Genomic DNA, 16079 nt, shown 5'->3' with positions numbered 1-16079 from the left:
ACAGTCTAGGCTGATACTCCAGTGCAGTGACGGGGCAGGGCAGCATTGTTGAAGGTGCTGTCCTTTGGACAAAATGCTAAACCAAGGTCTCCATTACTTTGCTGCTTACTCCCATGCCTTCATTGGTTCAAACCCCAAGGATCTGGCTATGCCAACAGTAATGCTGACAAAGACTATCACCAGAGATATGCAAAACCGAACTAGTGCCTGTAACCCAACCTATGTTATAGAAGAGACTCCCATCCGAGTGTAACAATCAAGATGGCCTGTGATTGAAACATCCTACATTAGATTCTCTTCCCATTTCCATTTATTGCGCCATCACTTTAGTCACTGTGACCTTAAAAGTGTGGGATTAATGTGTTTGGGCCTCAACTATTTACAATCTACATCAACGATTTAGATGAGGACATCGAACTTAATATATCCAAATTCGCGGATGACACTAAACTAGAAGGGAGAGTAAACACCGAGGATGACATTAAAAAAATGCAACGAGATATAGTTAGGCTAGGTGAGTGGGCAAATAGGTGGCAGATGAAGTATAATGTAGGGAAGTGTGAGGTCATCCACCTAGGTGGCAAAAACAGAGATTATTTTTTAGAAGGGGAGAGATTAGAGAGTGTTAGTGTTCAGAGGGACTTGGGTGTCCTTGTACCAGTCACAAAAAGTTAGTTTGCAGGTACAGCAAGCAATTAGGAAGGCTAACGGTATGTTGGAATTTGTTACAAAAGAGTTAGAATATAAGAGTAGGGAAGTCTTGCTGCAACTGTACAGGGCCCTGGTGAGACCGCACCTAGGGTATTGTGTGCAGTTTTGGTCTCCCTATTTAAGAAAGGATGTACTCGCCTTGGAGGGGGTACAAAGTAGATTCACTAGGTTGGTACCAGGGATGAAAGGGATGAGTTATGAGGATAGGTTGAGCAATTTAGGCCTATATTCTCTAGAATTTAGAAGAATGAGAGGTGATCTTATAGAGACCTATAAGATTATTAAAAGGACACGACTGAATAGATAGTGGGAGACTTTTTCCCCTGGTTGGAGAAACTATAACCAGGGATCACAGGCTTAAAAGTAGGAGTAATCCCTTTCGCACTGAGTTGAGGAAAAACTTCTTCACTCAGAGGGTAGTGAATTTATGGAATTTTCTACCCCAAAGGGCTATAGATGCTCTGTCCTGAGATTGATAGATTTCTTGTGGATAAAGGGATTAAGGGATATGGGGATAAGGCGGAGGTGGAGTTAGAATAGATCAGCCATGATCTTATTGAATGGCAGAGCAGGCTAGAGGGGCCGAATGGCCTACTCCTACTCCTAATTCTTATGTTCTTATGTTCTTCAAGGCCTTGATATCCCCAAGGATATCAAGGCTTTGGAGAGGGTGCAGAGGAGATTTACCACAATGGTACTAGGAATGAGGGACTTTAGTTATGGGGAGAGACTAGAGAAGCTGGGATTGTTCTCCTTAGAGCAGAGAAGGTTAAGGGGAGATTTAATAGCGGTGTTCAAAATTATGATGGGTTTTGATTGAGAGATAGGGAGAAACTATTGCAACTAGCAGGTGGTTCAGTAATTAGGGCACATAGATTTATGATAATTGGCAAAAGAACCAGAGGGGAGATGAGAGGACTTTTTTTTTCTTTACACAGAGCGTTGTTACAGTCTGGAATGCACTGTCTGAAAGGGTGGTGGAAACAGATTCAATAACAACTTTCAAAAGGGAATTAGATAGGTACTTAAAAAGGAAAAATTTGCAAGGATATGGGAGAGCGCGGAGAATGGGACTGATTGGATAGCTCTTCCAATGAGCTGGCACACGGACGATGGGCCGAATGGTCTCCTTCTGTGCTGTAATATTCTATGATTTTAGTTTTGTCAATGGGCAATTGTAAAAAATGGGTTCTCCAGTAGTTTTAACAGGGACAGGGGGAGCAACACCTTTAAAGAGCAAAGTTTAAGCAGTGGGACGTCCTCCCGATGTGAAAGGCGCTATACAAATGTAATTTTGTTGTGTTTTGTTATTGTTATAAAAAACGGTTTGCAACAAGAGTGTCATCAGACCTCGACGTTCACTGTGTTGGGAGAAGACTGTATCCATATAAAATGTATGAAAATGGTATCAATATAAAATGTATGATAAAAAGATTGTTCTCTTCTATGTTAATCCATATGTTTGATTGTTGATTGTGGAGAATCAGCAGGATGTTGAAGGTAGTACCAATACAGTACTCTCAGATGGTGCATGTTGGAGGTTGTCAGCAATGAATCAGGACAATAGTCAGATAGAATCTCAAAAGAAGCAATTAGAAGAAATAGAGAAACACTAGCTGGGGTAACAGACAGATGTGTGCTCAAAATGTGCATACATTGGCTAAAGGAGGGAAAACAGAAGAAAACCAGGTAACCTTGGTCCAGGATACATGTTATAGTCGGGAGGTTTTTCATTATAACTAGACCAATTAGTATGAGTTAATGAGTGAGAAAGGAAGAATCAAGCTGGAAGAGTAGAGATTAGCAGACAGATGTATCCTTGATACATCAAGGTTGAAGCCAACCTTATGGGCCTCCTGCACAAACAGGACTTAGGGAGGTAACTGAAAGGAAGACATGTTTTAGAAAAACATCAATTATCTTGTCTGGTCAGACCAAAGGTCAGGAGAGACGTGCAGAATTTGGGAAAAACAACCCCAAAATCTGGATAAAAAGAGTATGTTAGAGGGAGATAGTCAGTCCGGGAGCAGAGATCAGAGGGACGCCATATATCACTAAGCTGCTCGGGCTCAAGAGAAGGAAGATGAAGAGCTGCTGCTGCTGACTCCATTAAACTGGTAGTATGAGTATTTCTTAACTGCATGTAACCAATGTGTTTTTAATATAATAGTCAAGTATAATCGTTATACTTTGATATAATCATTGTATTCTTGTATTGCTTATTGGATCATTTACTTTTCTTTGTATTGTAGATTGATATTACCTGTTGGGTATCGAAATAAAGCACTCAACTGTGTGTCACGCCATATTTGGTATTTGTCGAGTCTTTTGATCGAACCCGGAATTCATTTTTCCCAACAACTGAAAGCCCTGGGTTCAAACACAAATCGCCATGATTATCTAATGCTGAGCATTACTGCCCTGCGGTGAATCCTGCGTTTCTAAACTCAAAGCCAAAGATACACAATAGCTACAAAAACACATCAGGCCTGAAGGCTGCTGGGGGCAATACTTGCTGCAATGCAACTATATTCCTCTATTTCAGTCAAAGTTAAGGCGGTCAATTACAAGTTGGAACAAGCATGACACAGGCCAAGAGGACACAAGAGCAGGATTCAAGCCAGCCGTACTGCAATGCTCCCACTTACCACATTCTCCGAAACGCCACAGTGTCTGAAGAGACACAATAGACTCCTACACTACGGTGACCAATATTATTTTTACATTAGACTACATTGCCTTCTGCCCTTGCAATCTCCCATACTGAACCCATGAGACACAGCACACAGGAGAATCACAAATGGTTCAAGGAAATAAATGTGTTTATTTTGTTTGGTTTTATCTTGAAATAATCGCCTATGACTTGTTTGCAATATCTCTTGGGTGGAGTTCACATGCTTCTTAAAAATGAAGAAGTCAATTAACTGGCTGAATCATGGCACATTTTACAACAATTATGCAAGGATCTCTCATTATTAGCAATGCTGTAAAGCTATCTTGGAATTCCCAACAGCCAAATCAACAGCCAATTGGGATCCTGTGCGTTATTATGCAATATTTACTCATACAGCATTTTGGGAAAACTCTAAGGCAACAAGTCAAGTACTGGATCGTAGAGCCCAATGATGGTCTCTTCAAGGCAAGACATACAAGACAGTGGTATTACCTATTTAAAGACTGAGGGCAACACATTGATAATAATAATCCTTGTATCTGATATAGCACCTTATCATGTCGTTGTGATGTCTCAAAGCGCTACACAGGTAATACTATAAAGTGGAGTGACTGTGTATTTTGTGGGTGAATCGAGGCAGCCAGTTTGCACGTAGCAATACCCCACAGCTATGGAGTGACTGGCCAGCATTGTGATTAAAGTGAACATATTGATTATGCTAATATACAGAGCGACTCTGTTGGAACACGTTACAATTGAGCACCTGCCCCCTTATAGCACAGGTATACTGTAGTACAAAACACCGAAAGCTCAGTACACCCAGGTTCTCAGGCTAAAACATGTCTGCCTTACAGGCCATGAGGTGGCTGCTGACATCACTTCCTGATGACCAATGTATATATATTTTAAATTTTGTTTTAATTTCTAAACTAAAACTGTAAGAAAAAAATGTTGCTGTAGCTAAAGGGGATATGAACATAAGAGTTGCTAGACGAAATAAGACCAAGGTCCATCCAATTTGCCTTCCACCATCCTGGCAGTCATATGCATCTCCCAAACTATATACTGTATCCCAAGATATTATTTCCTAAAATAAATCTATCTAATTTACTTTTGATAGAATCAACACTTTCTGCTCCCACCGTCTCCCCAGGGAGCCTGTTGCGTACATTTACTACTCACTCACTGAAATAGTGTTTCTGCAGATTTGTTTTGAATTTACCCCTATGTAATCCTCTTTGGGATAATTTGAGCAAATGTCCGGATTTCTGGTTCTCTTAGCTTTTAGCCTACTGTCTTAAGATTTAAAGTAATGCAACATTTTGAATAATTCTCGCAACATCCAGTTTTAATTTGGTTTCAATCTGTTTTTCCGCAGTTCTGCATAATATTAACTTTCAATTTGTCTCAAAGCCCTGGTCTGGTTATCTAAACAAGTTTGGGAAACCCATAGATATGTGGGCAAAGCATTTGAGAATAAAATGGAACAACTTGCATTTAGTATCCGTCACGAAGGATAACGTCTTGGTGCGCTTTATGAAGATGCCAAGCAAGAGAGGGGGAAGGTGACAGTATATATAGAACCATAATAATCCTTACATTTTGATAAAACACCTGTCAATTTGCTGAGATGTCTCAAAACACTTTTCATGAATTACTGTGTCTAGTGATTGTGTTTCTGTATTTGACCTTTTAAACAGCGTGAGGTTCCACTACTGGTAAGCGCTCTGAGAAGCTGCCCTGTGTGAAAGGCGCTATATAAATGCAAGTCGTTGTTATAGCTGTATATACATGTCAGGTAATGACAGGCTCTGTTGTGACCACTACCCTCTCACTCCCCAACCCCCCGCCCACCACCCCACCCCCAAGAAAGTAGCACATAATGTATTACCAACCCTCCCACCCGGCCCAACAGCAGCTAAAAATAATTCAATAGCCGAATAAAGACACCATCCCTCCCTCTGAGACCAACAGTCACACACTGAAGGGAGGGTCAATTTCTACCTTGTGCCGATACATACTGTTCTGGCTCATACATAAAGCATGGACTGGAGAGACACTGGCACAGGGGATCTGCAATACAACAGGAGCCAGAGGGAAACCGGAGAACAGGGGACGAAAGAGCGAGAGACAAAGCACAGGCAAGAGGCTATTAACTTTTCAAAGGACTGTTTCAGTGGCTGGCATTAAAGGGCGTCTCTTTCTCTTGTAACTGTATTTGTTTTCTGTACAAGTGTCACCGATCCCAAGCCCTGCACAATATCCTGCTTTGGCGATATGGACCTTTCAGCTGGTCCCACAACTGAGACACTTTCAACCATTGATGGACTGGGCTCAGGATGGAAAGGGCTTGGGTTGGTTACGTAAAATATGGGTCCAGATTCATGTGGGGAGGGGGGGAGAAACTGAATCCAGTAGAAGAGGGGCTGATATGGGGGAGGGCACTGATTTGTTGAGAGCGGGAGATTTATGGGAGGGGAAGGGGGAGCGGTGCATAAAACATCCGCGCGTTTAAATGCCACAGGGCGGTGAGCATCGGCAGCCAATCGGTGAGGGGTGGGGGGAGGCTCTCGGGAAATTTCCTGATTTCTTATCTACTTAATTTGCCCCCCCTTCGCTTTCAACACGCTCTTCACAAGGCGAGTGGCAGCAGGGATGCTGACTCGCTGGGAGAGGAAGGGTTAAAGTCCCTTTCTGCTCGGCGTGCTAACCGAACTTGCTGTCGATCGAAAAACAAAGGCCTCTGTCTCACTGTCAGAGCGACCCCAAGCTTCACAGCTTTGCCATGAACCTCCCTGCATCAGTGGAGCTGCCTTGTGGATGCCACAAACTTGGCAATGGTTTAAATAATGCAACAAACCTCGGTTTCTTTACAGCAATAAACTGTGCAGAGTCTATGACGTTGAAGCATCTCAAAGCTTTTCGCTGATAATCTGAGTAGATTGATCTCAAGATCCTTGCCCTCCAGCACCTCCCTACCTCTCTGACTTGCTTGTACCCCACTCCTCTGCCCATCTCACTCACTCAACACAGGCATCTCCTGATCCCTCTGCACCATCATTGGTGGCTGCAGCTTCAGGCACTAAATCTCTAATCTCTGTTACTCAATCCCTCCGCTCACCCCATCTTTAAATCCCACCTGAAAACCTATCTCTTCGACTGCACCTATGGTCACCTCCCCCTCTCCCCCATTGGCCTCAATGCCCATGGTTAAAGAGGAGGAAAAGAAGGGAGACCCTGATACAGCAACAACTTGCACTTATATAATTCCCTCCACGCAGGGAGTGCGTATTTTGATTAAAGCAGCATTGGGTTCAGCTGTGTTGCCCCTTTCACAAAAGTCAAATCGCTTTTCAATGCTTATGGATCTACCTACATTCACCATTGAAAACCAGGGATCTTTGTGTTACACAACGAGATATCAGCCTGGCTCAGGTAATAACACTCTCACCACCCACATCGGGACTTTGTCCAGGCTGATCTCCAATATAGAACTGGGGGAGCATTGCACAACAGATGACACGTGAAACCAAGTTCCATCTGCCTGTTCAGGTGGATGTTAAAGATCCCATGGCACAACTTGAAAAGAGAAGGGAGTTTCTCCTGGTGTCCTGGCCAACAATCCCCCAGATGAAAAATTGATCATTCACTTCATGGTTGTTGGTGGGACATTGCTGGGCACAAATAGTTTGCTGTTCTCATCTATAAATACACAGACACTTCAAAGAAAATTCTGTGAAATGCTTTGAGATGTTCCGATGTGATAAGACGTGGTATTAAATGGAAGGATTCTTATGAAATCGCATTATAAGGATGTAATGTGATCATTCTATTCATAGTAGCCGATGAACAATAAATGTGACACTGACTTGACTCATGCTGAGAGAATGCCCATTTGGCCAAGGTGTCAACTGATTTAGTCCAACCGAACCTTTCATTAGCCCTTTATAATCACCCACAGAGGATGGAAGAAGAGGGAGAAAGCAAAGGGGATGAAAAGGCCACCTCTTTCTGTCTGGCATAAGAATCACCGCCCAAGAAAAATTAATTGGGGGCTCTCAATAGGAAGCAGGCAAAGTGGACATCACATACACACACACACCCTATACACACATGCCACACACACACACCACATCGCACGCACACGTACGCTTCCTACACAAACTCCCACACACCACACATGACACCCCCACCATAGAACATGACACCCCCACCACACGCACACATGCAACCCACACATGACCCCTCCCGCCACACACACACACACAATATCCCCACCATAGACATGCAACAACCCCCAACCCACACACTCACAATAGCCCCACCGAAGAAACACAACACCTCCCATCCCCTCGTACACATACACACACACAACACCCCTCTCCACACACACACACCCACACAACACCCCCACATATACACACTCGTACACAACAAACACACAGCTTTGGGGCTGCGACACAGCATGCGGGGTGAGGTTTAACAACAACAACAGCAAGATTCCATTTATAGAGCGCCTTTCACGTCGGGAGGACGTCCCAAGGTGCTGAACAGTTGTGTCACTTTAGAACATAAGCCAAAAATTACGGGTAGTCATCGAGCAGAGTGTAGCTGAAGGGAATGATTACCAAGCTGTAACGATAACTCGAAGCTTAGGTGACAGCTGTAAGCTGTTCAAGCTCCCAGGTCACTGTTCAGATCCTCAGCAGAAGTCGAGCCATCGTTTTGAACAGGAATAACAACTTTGCAATCTCTTGCTGCCATCCCTTACTGTGTGGGTGCGTTTTGTTCCCATAGCAACAATAGTGGTATAAACCCAAAACATTACACTCTGCTATGTCCTGTGTTCTTAATGTTCTTAATGGTTAGATATTGACATTTGCAGGATTAAGTGGTCGATGAGAGTTGCAGAGCTGACAGAGTACAAGCTATAAAGTACACAACCAAAGGTGAATGGTATTATAGTCATTTGTGACGCACTCCAATGCTAATTGCAGTCTCCATAAAGGGCAGATTACTTTATTACGCTCGCGTGATACAACCTCCTCGCTGTACTTCAGTCTCAGTGTTACGCCAGGCTAGTGTGTTGATGAAGGCACTGTGAGGGGTTTGGCGTGGAACGAGATTAGACGCAGACACAATGCTTTCACTGTGACCTCAGGATCAAGATCTCCAGCCAAGGCCACGTCTATCATTGACCTCCGACGTCACTCCCTGGAGACCGCTGTACTACCCAATGCAATCAGTGGATATTTTTACCAAACATGTACTAGAATCCAGAGTCCTACAACTGGTCATCCACCTCATAATAATAATATTCCTTGCGTTTGACATAGCACCTTTCACATCGTCAAGATTTCTCAAAGCGTTTCACAGGATATAGCGTAAAGTGCCCTGGCCAACAATCTCCCAAACAAATCGGTCGCTCACTCCATGGCTGTTTGTGGGACGCTGGCTGCAGAGTTCGCCCACAAAATATGTCCTCTCGGTGTGAAAGGCACTGTATTAAATGCAAGGATTTATATGAAGGAGAGGGGCTTGAAAGAGTTTGGGGATAAGATGGGATTTAATTGATCCCCTTGCTCTGAGAGCCAGTGCAGGCTCGCTGGGCTGAATGGCCTCCTTCTGCGCTGTCGATTTCTACCTACTCCACTAGGACCCCAATCTCAGTTTCAATATCCGACCGGCAGCCTCAACACCCAGCAGGGGAGAGGTATCTGTGCACAATCTATGGTACAAATCAACAATTTGGGGGGAAACCGGCCTAAAGAACAGATCCCTTTATAGCAAACTCGCCATTCAAATAAGAACCAGATATGCATTCGGGATATGGAGAAAAAGAGGTAGTGGGACACAGATGCTATAAAGCCATGGAAATATCTGTGTGTCTCAGGTTCAGTGATACACTCCTCCAAAGAGCTCGGGATTGTCATGTAAAATGGAGGAATCAGATTTGTGTGTGTGGGAGATTGGGGTGTGGGGGGAGATTTGTTGGGGAGGTGCGATGGGTGGGGGGGGTTAGAAAAAGCATAAAACCTCGACACATTTAAAAGCAATGTTGGGGCTTAACTGGAACTTCTGAACTAGGCTACACAGGGTGGTAAGCATCGGGAGGCAATCACGGGGGCTACTCAGGAGTTTTCGAACATCCCCAGTGCAACAAACTGCATTTTCGGAATCCTTAGTTCCTATATCCTCAGTTACTGTATGCTCAGCCCACCCCAATCAGGCTGTGTGATTGTGTTAATATCAAAACCCTGTTTGATTCACCTACAGATACAGAGTTACCACACTTTATGTGAAAGCACTTTGAGACAAACGACGACGTGCTCAGGCAAGGATTATTATTATTACTGTGTCATTTGTTCTGCTTCAGGCAAATTGAGAGGTGGACAGATTTGACTTTCAGACAATGCAATTCAGGTCAACAGAGCCACATATCACCAGGAGAGCAGAGATGGGGGAAGGGAAAGGGGTGGGGGGAAGAGAAATAAAAATAGCGCATGACCGGTAACACAATCAAAAACAATTAATATAAAACTAATATTAATGGAAAACTCTCTAAAAAAAATTAATATAGAACAATGTACTCACTCTCGCCTAGAGATCAGATGTTGGGGTTGTGGTGGGAGAAAGTTCCTTTCATTTGCAAAAGCCCTTTAAATGCTGTCTTGAAACTCGTTCGTAAACTTGCAATAAACTTAATCCGCACTTCGCAAGCAAGCAAGTGCAGAGAACAAGCTGCGCTTTAAAACAGGAATAAGTCACTCACCAGCAAATCAGCCAGCCGTGAACCGCAAGCTGTTTACACTGACTCCTCCACCATCGAAACCTGTCACTGCTGACTTTGAGACTTTAAAAGACCAGTGCTGCTGGATTCTTATTTGGGGAACTTTACTCCCGCACAGTGTATCAGACCTGGAACAAGAAGAGGGACAAGGCAATCAGCCCGCAGATGTCTGCTCTATCTTGGATTATTATCTCTCTGTTTTTTTAAAATCGATGCAGAAAGATTAAGTTGATCAGGAGCATTTCTTGCCTAGTTTGCTGTTGGCTTGCTTGTTCTTTCTCTCTCTCTTTCTCTCTCTCTCTGCAGGTTACATGTCAGGCTTACAGGTGGGAGGAGCTGAAATAAGGCAAGCAGGTTACATATTGCTAATGAAACAGACCACAGTGAAACTCACCATTCCAGTGGATCAGACATTCTCTAAGCAGAGGGAGGGAGGGGAGGGGAGGGGAATTCACATTTCAGAGCCAGTGGGATTGGGCAAACTGTTGGTTTTCAACCACAGCAACAGGAAAATCACATTTATACGGTACAAAATGCAAAACAAAATTACATTTGTATAGTGCCTTTCACGTCAGGAGGACACATCACTTGGGGTCGGAAACATTGAGGGTGTCCGAAAGCACAATTAAAGAGAAATATCTTGAGACGAGCCTTGAATGAGGCGAGGGAGAGGGTGGGGGTTGCGAAGAGTTTTTTTTTCAGTCTTCACTTTCACTTTTCTGCTTCTCGAAATAATTTACAGAAAATAGAAGCAGCTTCAAAATTAATAATAATAACAATAATAATCCTTGCATTTGATATAACGTCTTATCACGTCATTGAGAAGTCTCAAAGCTCTTCACAGGATATACTGCAAAGTGTATTGACTGTGTATTTGGTGGGCGAAACACGGCAGCCAATTGAGCATGGCTGTGTCCCACAAACAGTCGTGGATTGAGTGACCAAATTATTAATATTTATTTATTTTTAAGGTTGCATCTAAAAATCTAGACAGCCTTCAGGCACCACACTTTACAATGATCTTTGAGACATCCTCCTGATGTGAAGGGTGCTGTACCAAATACAAGGATGATTGTGTTATTATTATCAATAAATATAAATCGCCAAACTCTCGACAAAACACATAATCAAATGACTTTACAGTATATACTGTGAAGAGCTTAGAGACATCTCGATGACATGATATATCAAATATAGATGCAAATGTAAATGTAAATACTAAACAAATCGAGTAAAACTATACTCAGGTGGAATATCGTTGTTATTTTACCTGAGTTTGGGGCTGAAAATGAATCTATTGAAGTGGACTGTTTAGAGATTTCTAAAAATGTAAGAGATTTCGAAATTCTTTGAAAAGTCAAAAATAAAAAAAGTGGGTTTTATTTATTTATGACATTTTAATGATCATGGTCCCGGCATCTAATGTAGTGACAATTTTGTCACAAACGACTTCATGGTAAATTTCTTTCAATAGATTTCACACACAGAAACTCACATCTCGACCGACAAAAGGCTCCACATTTGCATGTAAATTTCTCTTTACCTGGAACTTTCCTTTATTTCCTTGGAAGGACGCACTGCTCACCTGCCGGAAAGTATTAGGCAGAAGTTAGCAAAGGCCAAAGCTTGGGGACACCAAGGCTTGGAGATGTCCCAAACTACTACTTTACATAACTATAGAAGCGCAAATTGGTGGAGGGAAGTGACCAAAAGTGCAGACAAAGAGATGGGTCTTGGATCCAATTTTAAACGAGGTGAGGGAGGGAGCAAGTCGGCGGGATGGAGTTCCTGAGAGTGGAAAGCTTCTCTGATGATGGTGGGCCAGATAGAGCAGGGACTGAGCAAAGGGAGTTTACCGTTGGAGGAATGAATGATGAGCAATAATTAGGGCTATTCAGTCTTGATAAGAGAGATCTCAGAGAGGACTACAGAGGTCTATGAGATTTTAAATGGGATTGAAAAAATAAACCCAGAATAATACTTTGGGATGGATCAAGACAGTAGAACAAGAGGACACACAGGTTCTGTTGGCCAGATTCAGGGCTGATACCAGAAAGTATTTCTTCACTTGGAAGAAAGCTAATCACTAAACAGATTTCTAGGAAGGATTCATTTAAGAAAATGTAGCGATGGGATTATGGGAAGGTGGATTTTCTCGAGGATAAGATCAAATGGACCAGAAGGGCTTTCCTTATCTGAACCAAACTTGTGTGTGATAGCAAATAATGCAAATACAATGCAAATGACATCCTTATCTGAACCAAACTTGTGATCTTGTGTGATAGCAAACAATGCAATGGTCAACAGCTCATCCCTCACCCAGAGGCACTGAGGGTAATTATAGGGCAACACCTACTCGGCTGGCTGAGATCGGCGAGCTCAGCACTGACCGGGAACTTACAACTCGCTTCTAGCTTTAATCATCTCAAAGTGCTTCAAAAACGTTTTCTGCAGTATGTAGATAGCATGTAGATAGCATGTAGATGGCATTTTATAGGCGAAAACTACACCCAGTTGGCGCACAATAATGTGCCAGAAACAGCCACAACATGCATGTTATTTGGGGAACTGTAGGACACATGCACACTCTATAAACTGAACCCTGGCCTAAGCTACAGCGACGTGGACATTCTGTCAGTTTAAGCTCAGAATGTGACTGAAAGCAACATCTGTCATTGAATTCGGAAACAGCAAGGAACAGGGAGGAGAATCAAGATTCTCTTTAGCTTCAAATTAAACACAGCTGTGTATATATGTGAAGTTATTTCTGAAGGCTTTTATTTGGTAATCAGCATTTACTCCCCTATCCTTTCCGCTTTTATATTCTTTTTTCAACACATTTGTCCAATTCCCTTTTGAAACCTATTGCAACTCTGCTTCAAGCCACTGCTTCTGATCAGGGATTCTACACGTTAATAACCCTCAGCGTAAAATCAATTTGAACCTCTGCCTTTGTTTTGGTCAGCCGGGTCACTTATCACGATTCTTAAGAGTATTCAAACCAAACTGAGAGTTCCACACATCCCACCTATGCATGGAAATTCCTGTGTCTGCAATGGAATGCGCATGCACTCTCCCTGAAGGGATGCACTCTGCTGAACTAATCCTGGAGAGTATTAGGTGCAGGTTGGCGAATACCAAGGGGGTCAAAGAGTGTGGGATAACTGCTAGGAGTCTAACTAGCTAAAACCGCATAGCTTGCCATTGAGAGCACTGTCTGGCAAGCTTGTCCAACTACCCCCGTCAAGGCTTGTAGAGTTACAGGAGCTGAGTTAACTGGTCTCATCTTGGGGCGGGATCGGGGTGGAAGGGATGGGAGGGGTGTCATGGTAATGATCTTAAATTTATTCCCTAAAAGAGTAAAATTATAATTCAAATATTTAAAGGGTGCTTCTGACCACCAGTGTTTGTCTGACCATTTGCAATAAAATAAAATGCGCAATTAGAGCGAATGATTAATTGGCTTCCTTCCTAATCTGTGTTTTACAGATTCTCTAAACGCCAGCTGCTTTGTGGTTGAAGTGTGTGGGAAGATATTCTGAGCCTGACAGTGCGAGGGGAGGGGTAGCTTAGTATCTGCAGGGGCACAGTCACAATCATTCAGCAATCTTGCCCATTCCGTGTTGTGTAGGAATAAATCTTGCACAGTATGAGGCTCACAACTGCTCCCAGATACTTCCACCCAAACATCTCACCCGCGCAGCTGCACACAAGCCAAATCCTTAAACTAGTTGGCAAAGGACATCTACGAAGCATAAATAATAATAATAATCCTTGCATTTGATATAGCGTTTTATCACGTCGTTGAGAAGTCTCAAAGCGCTTCACAGAATCTACTGTAAAGTAAATCGAATCCTCTGAAGCTTTGAGATGTTCTCCCAAATTGGAAGGTGCTGCATCAAATGGAAGGATTACAATTATTAATATCCTGAGCTCACGATCTGTCTGTCACCTGTTACAGAGACATTAGGCAACCAAGCCACTTGAGGCATCTTATTGCAAGGGTACAAATACTATCACAATATCCTGTTAGTACTTTCAGTGGATAATAAAGCCAAATTTACACATTCCTCGGTCAAAGTTCTCACAACTTTAATGTTTGCCTTTTTGCCTTGTCCGTTGGGTGCAATGTTTGAGGAGATCAGACAGGGTGAGTGGGTGTCAATCGTCTCCCAGCACAACAACAAGCACACACTGCCATCCAAGTGGTCATTGGGCAGTCACTGGGGATTAGGTCCTTCACACAGGTACAACTGAGGCACGAATGGGCAAAGTAAACAAAAAGGCTGAGGTAAATGAAAGGTTAGAGCTTGTTATCTGAGACTCTTGTGTGGGAGATAAGAGATGTTAAACTGATGAAAGAAGTGAAACTAAGTACAGGAACAAGCTGCGTAAATGATATAAATGCATCACGAATTTGGCAGTAACCACCTCACTGGCCTCTTCCAAACAAATAAACCCACTATGCTAAGAGTCAATTTGCAGATCAAAGACCGGATCCCATCTGGTCAAAACTTGCAAGATGTGGAGAAAACAACAGGGCACAACTGATGGGTCGATGGCAGATGATTAGAGACACAATAACATCAACAACAAATTACATTTGTATAGTGTCTTTCACATCGGAAGGACGTCCCAAGACGCTGCACTGTTAGGGATTTTGACACAACCTGGGGGTTGGAGATCAGGAGGAGTGGAGCAAGAATGGTAGTGGTAGGAATGTGACCAAAGGCACTGTCAAAGAGGGTAGTCTTGAGATGAGCCTTGAAGGAGGCAAGGGGAGGGGGCGAGGTGAAGAGACTGTGGGATGGAGTTCCAAAAGGTGGGGCACGGAGGCTAAAGGCCTGATTGCCTATTGTGGGGCAGGCAGGCCAAGGGACACGGAGCAGGCCCGAGCCTGCTAAGCATTGAGTGACACATGATTAGAGCCTAAAGGGACAATAGGGATAAGATAGGACAGTGGGTTTGAATGGACGTCTTGCTCTGAGAACTGGTGCATACTCGATGGGTCGAATGGCCTCCTTCTGCGCTGTACATTTCTATGACTCTGATCTATGGAAACTGTGACCCAAATCTGATTCGAGGAATAATTGCTTTCACTACTGAGAGACACCAACTATTGTAGGATAAGACTGCCCTCTGGTGCAGTTGCACGTAGGCACCTGGTTTGAATCAACCACAAATTAAAACTGGCCAGATTCCCAATGTAATGTACAAGGTTCACAAAGTCCTGTTTTGTTCTTTCAGTGAATTCTATTTTCTGTTGCAGATGAGTCGAGTGTATCAATGTCTAACACCAGTAACTTCATCCGTACTCCATCCGTGTTACGGAAGATGTAGCACCAAACATGGCAACGGATGAAAATGATGGCGTTTACACCGATCCATTACCTTGTAACCACAGTATGTAGATTGCAACAGTCAATATAGCTGCTTAAGATGAGTGGCTTTTTCTCATTTCCATATCTTCAGACTCGTGTTGAGTATAAACACCGACACAGACTGGTTGGGCTGTTTCTGTGCTGTGCAATCTCTGTAAATCTACACAAAGAGATGAGGGGGGGAAAAAAGAAAGAGGCAATTCTGATCAAACTCCTCCAAACAAAATACGTTATACGTTATAGTGTACGTAGCAAAAAAAGAGTTGATACAATATTCCTACGTGAATGAAGGACGTCAGGAGTGAAACCAAGGCAAACGGAATGTGGAGGTTGACACCATGTCTGCAGTTGATGTCACCAAGAGGGAACAACAACAACAACTTGGATTTATATAGCGCCCTCCACGCCGGACGGTGTCTCAGAGCCCTTCACAGTAACGAATCCCGGGGCCGAGCCAGGGGGAGGGGGAGGAAGGTGACCAAAGGCGCGGTCAAAAAGAAAGGTCTTCAGAAGGAACCTGAAA

At 43.3% G+C, this 16079-nt stretch overlaps 1 protein-coding gene across 2 annotated transcripts in view; it reads right to left on the bottom strand.

Moving 5' to 3' along the window:
* eps8l2 (EPS8 like 2) overlaps positions 1–10300 on the bottom strand; it is a 59277-nt gene extending 48977 nt beyond the window's left edge. For both annotated transcript variants that reach the window (XM_042341413.1, XM_042341414.1), the window contains exon 1: positions 10158–10300. The gene's annotated coding sequence lies outside the window, so the exon portion shown is untranslated. The remainder of the gene's footprint in view (positions 1–10157) is intronic.
* Positions 10301–16079: the final 5779 nt, after the last annotated feature.

Source organism: Callorhinchus milii, unplaced genomic scaffold (genome assembly GCF_018977255.1).
Source record: "Callorhinchus milii isolate IMCB2004 unplaced genomic scaffold, IMCB_Cmil_1.0 Scaffold17, whole genome shotgun sequence".
NCBI lineage: Eukaryota > Metazoa > Chordata > Chondrichthyes > Chimaeriformes > Callorhinchidae > Callorhinchus > Callorhinchus milii.
The sequence above is the reverse complement of the archived record's forward strand: the minus strand, read 5'-3'. Positions and strand labels throughout refer to the sequence as shown.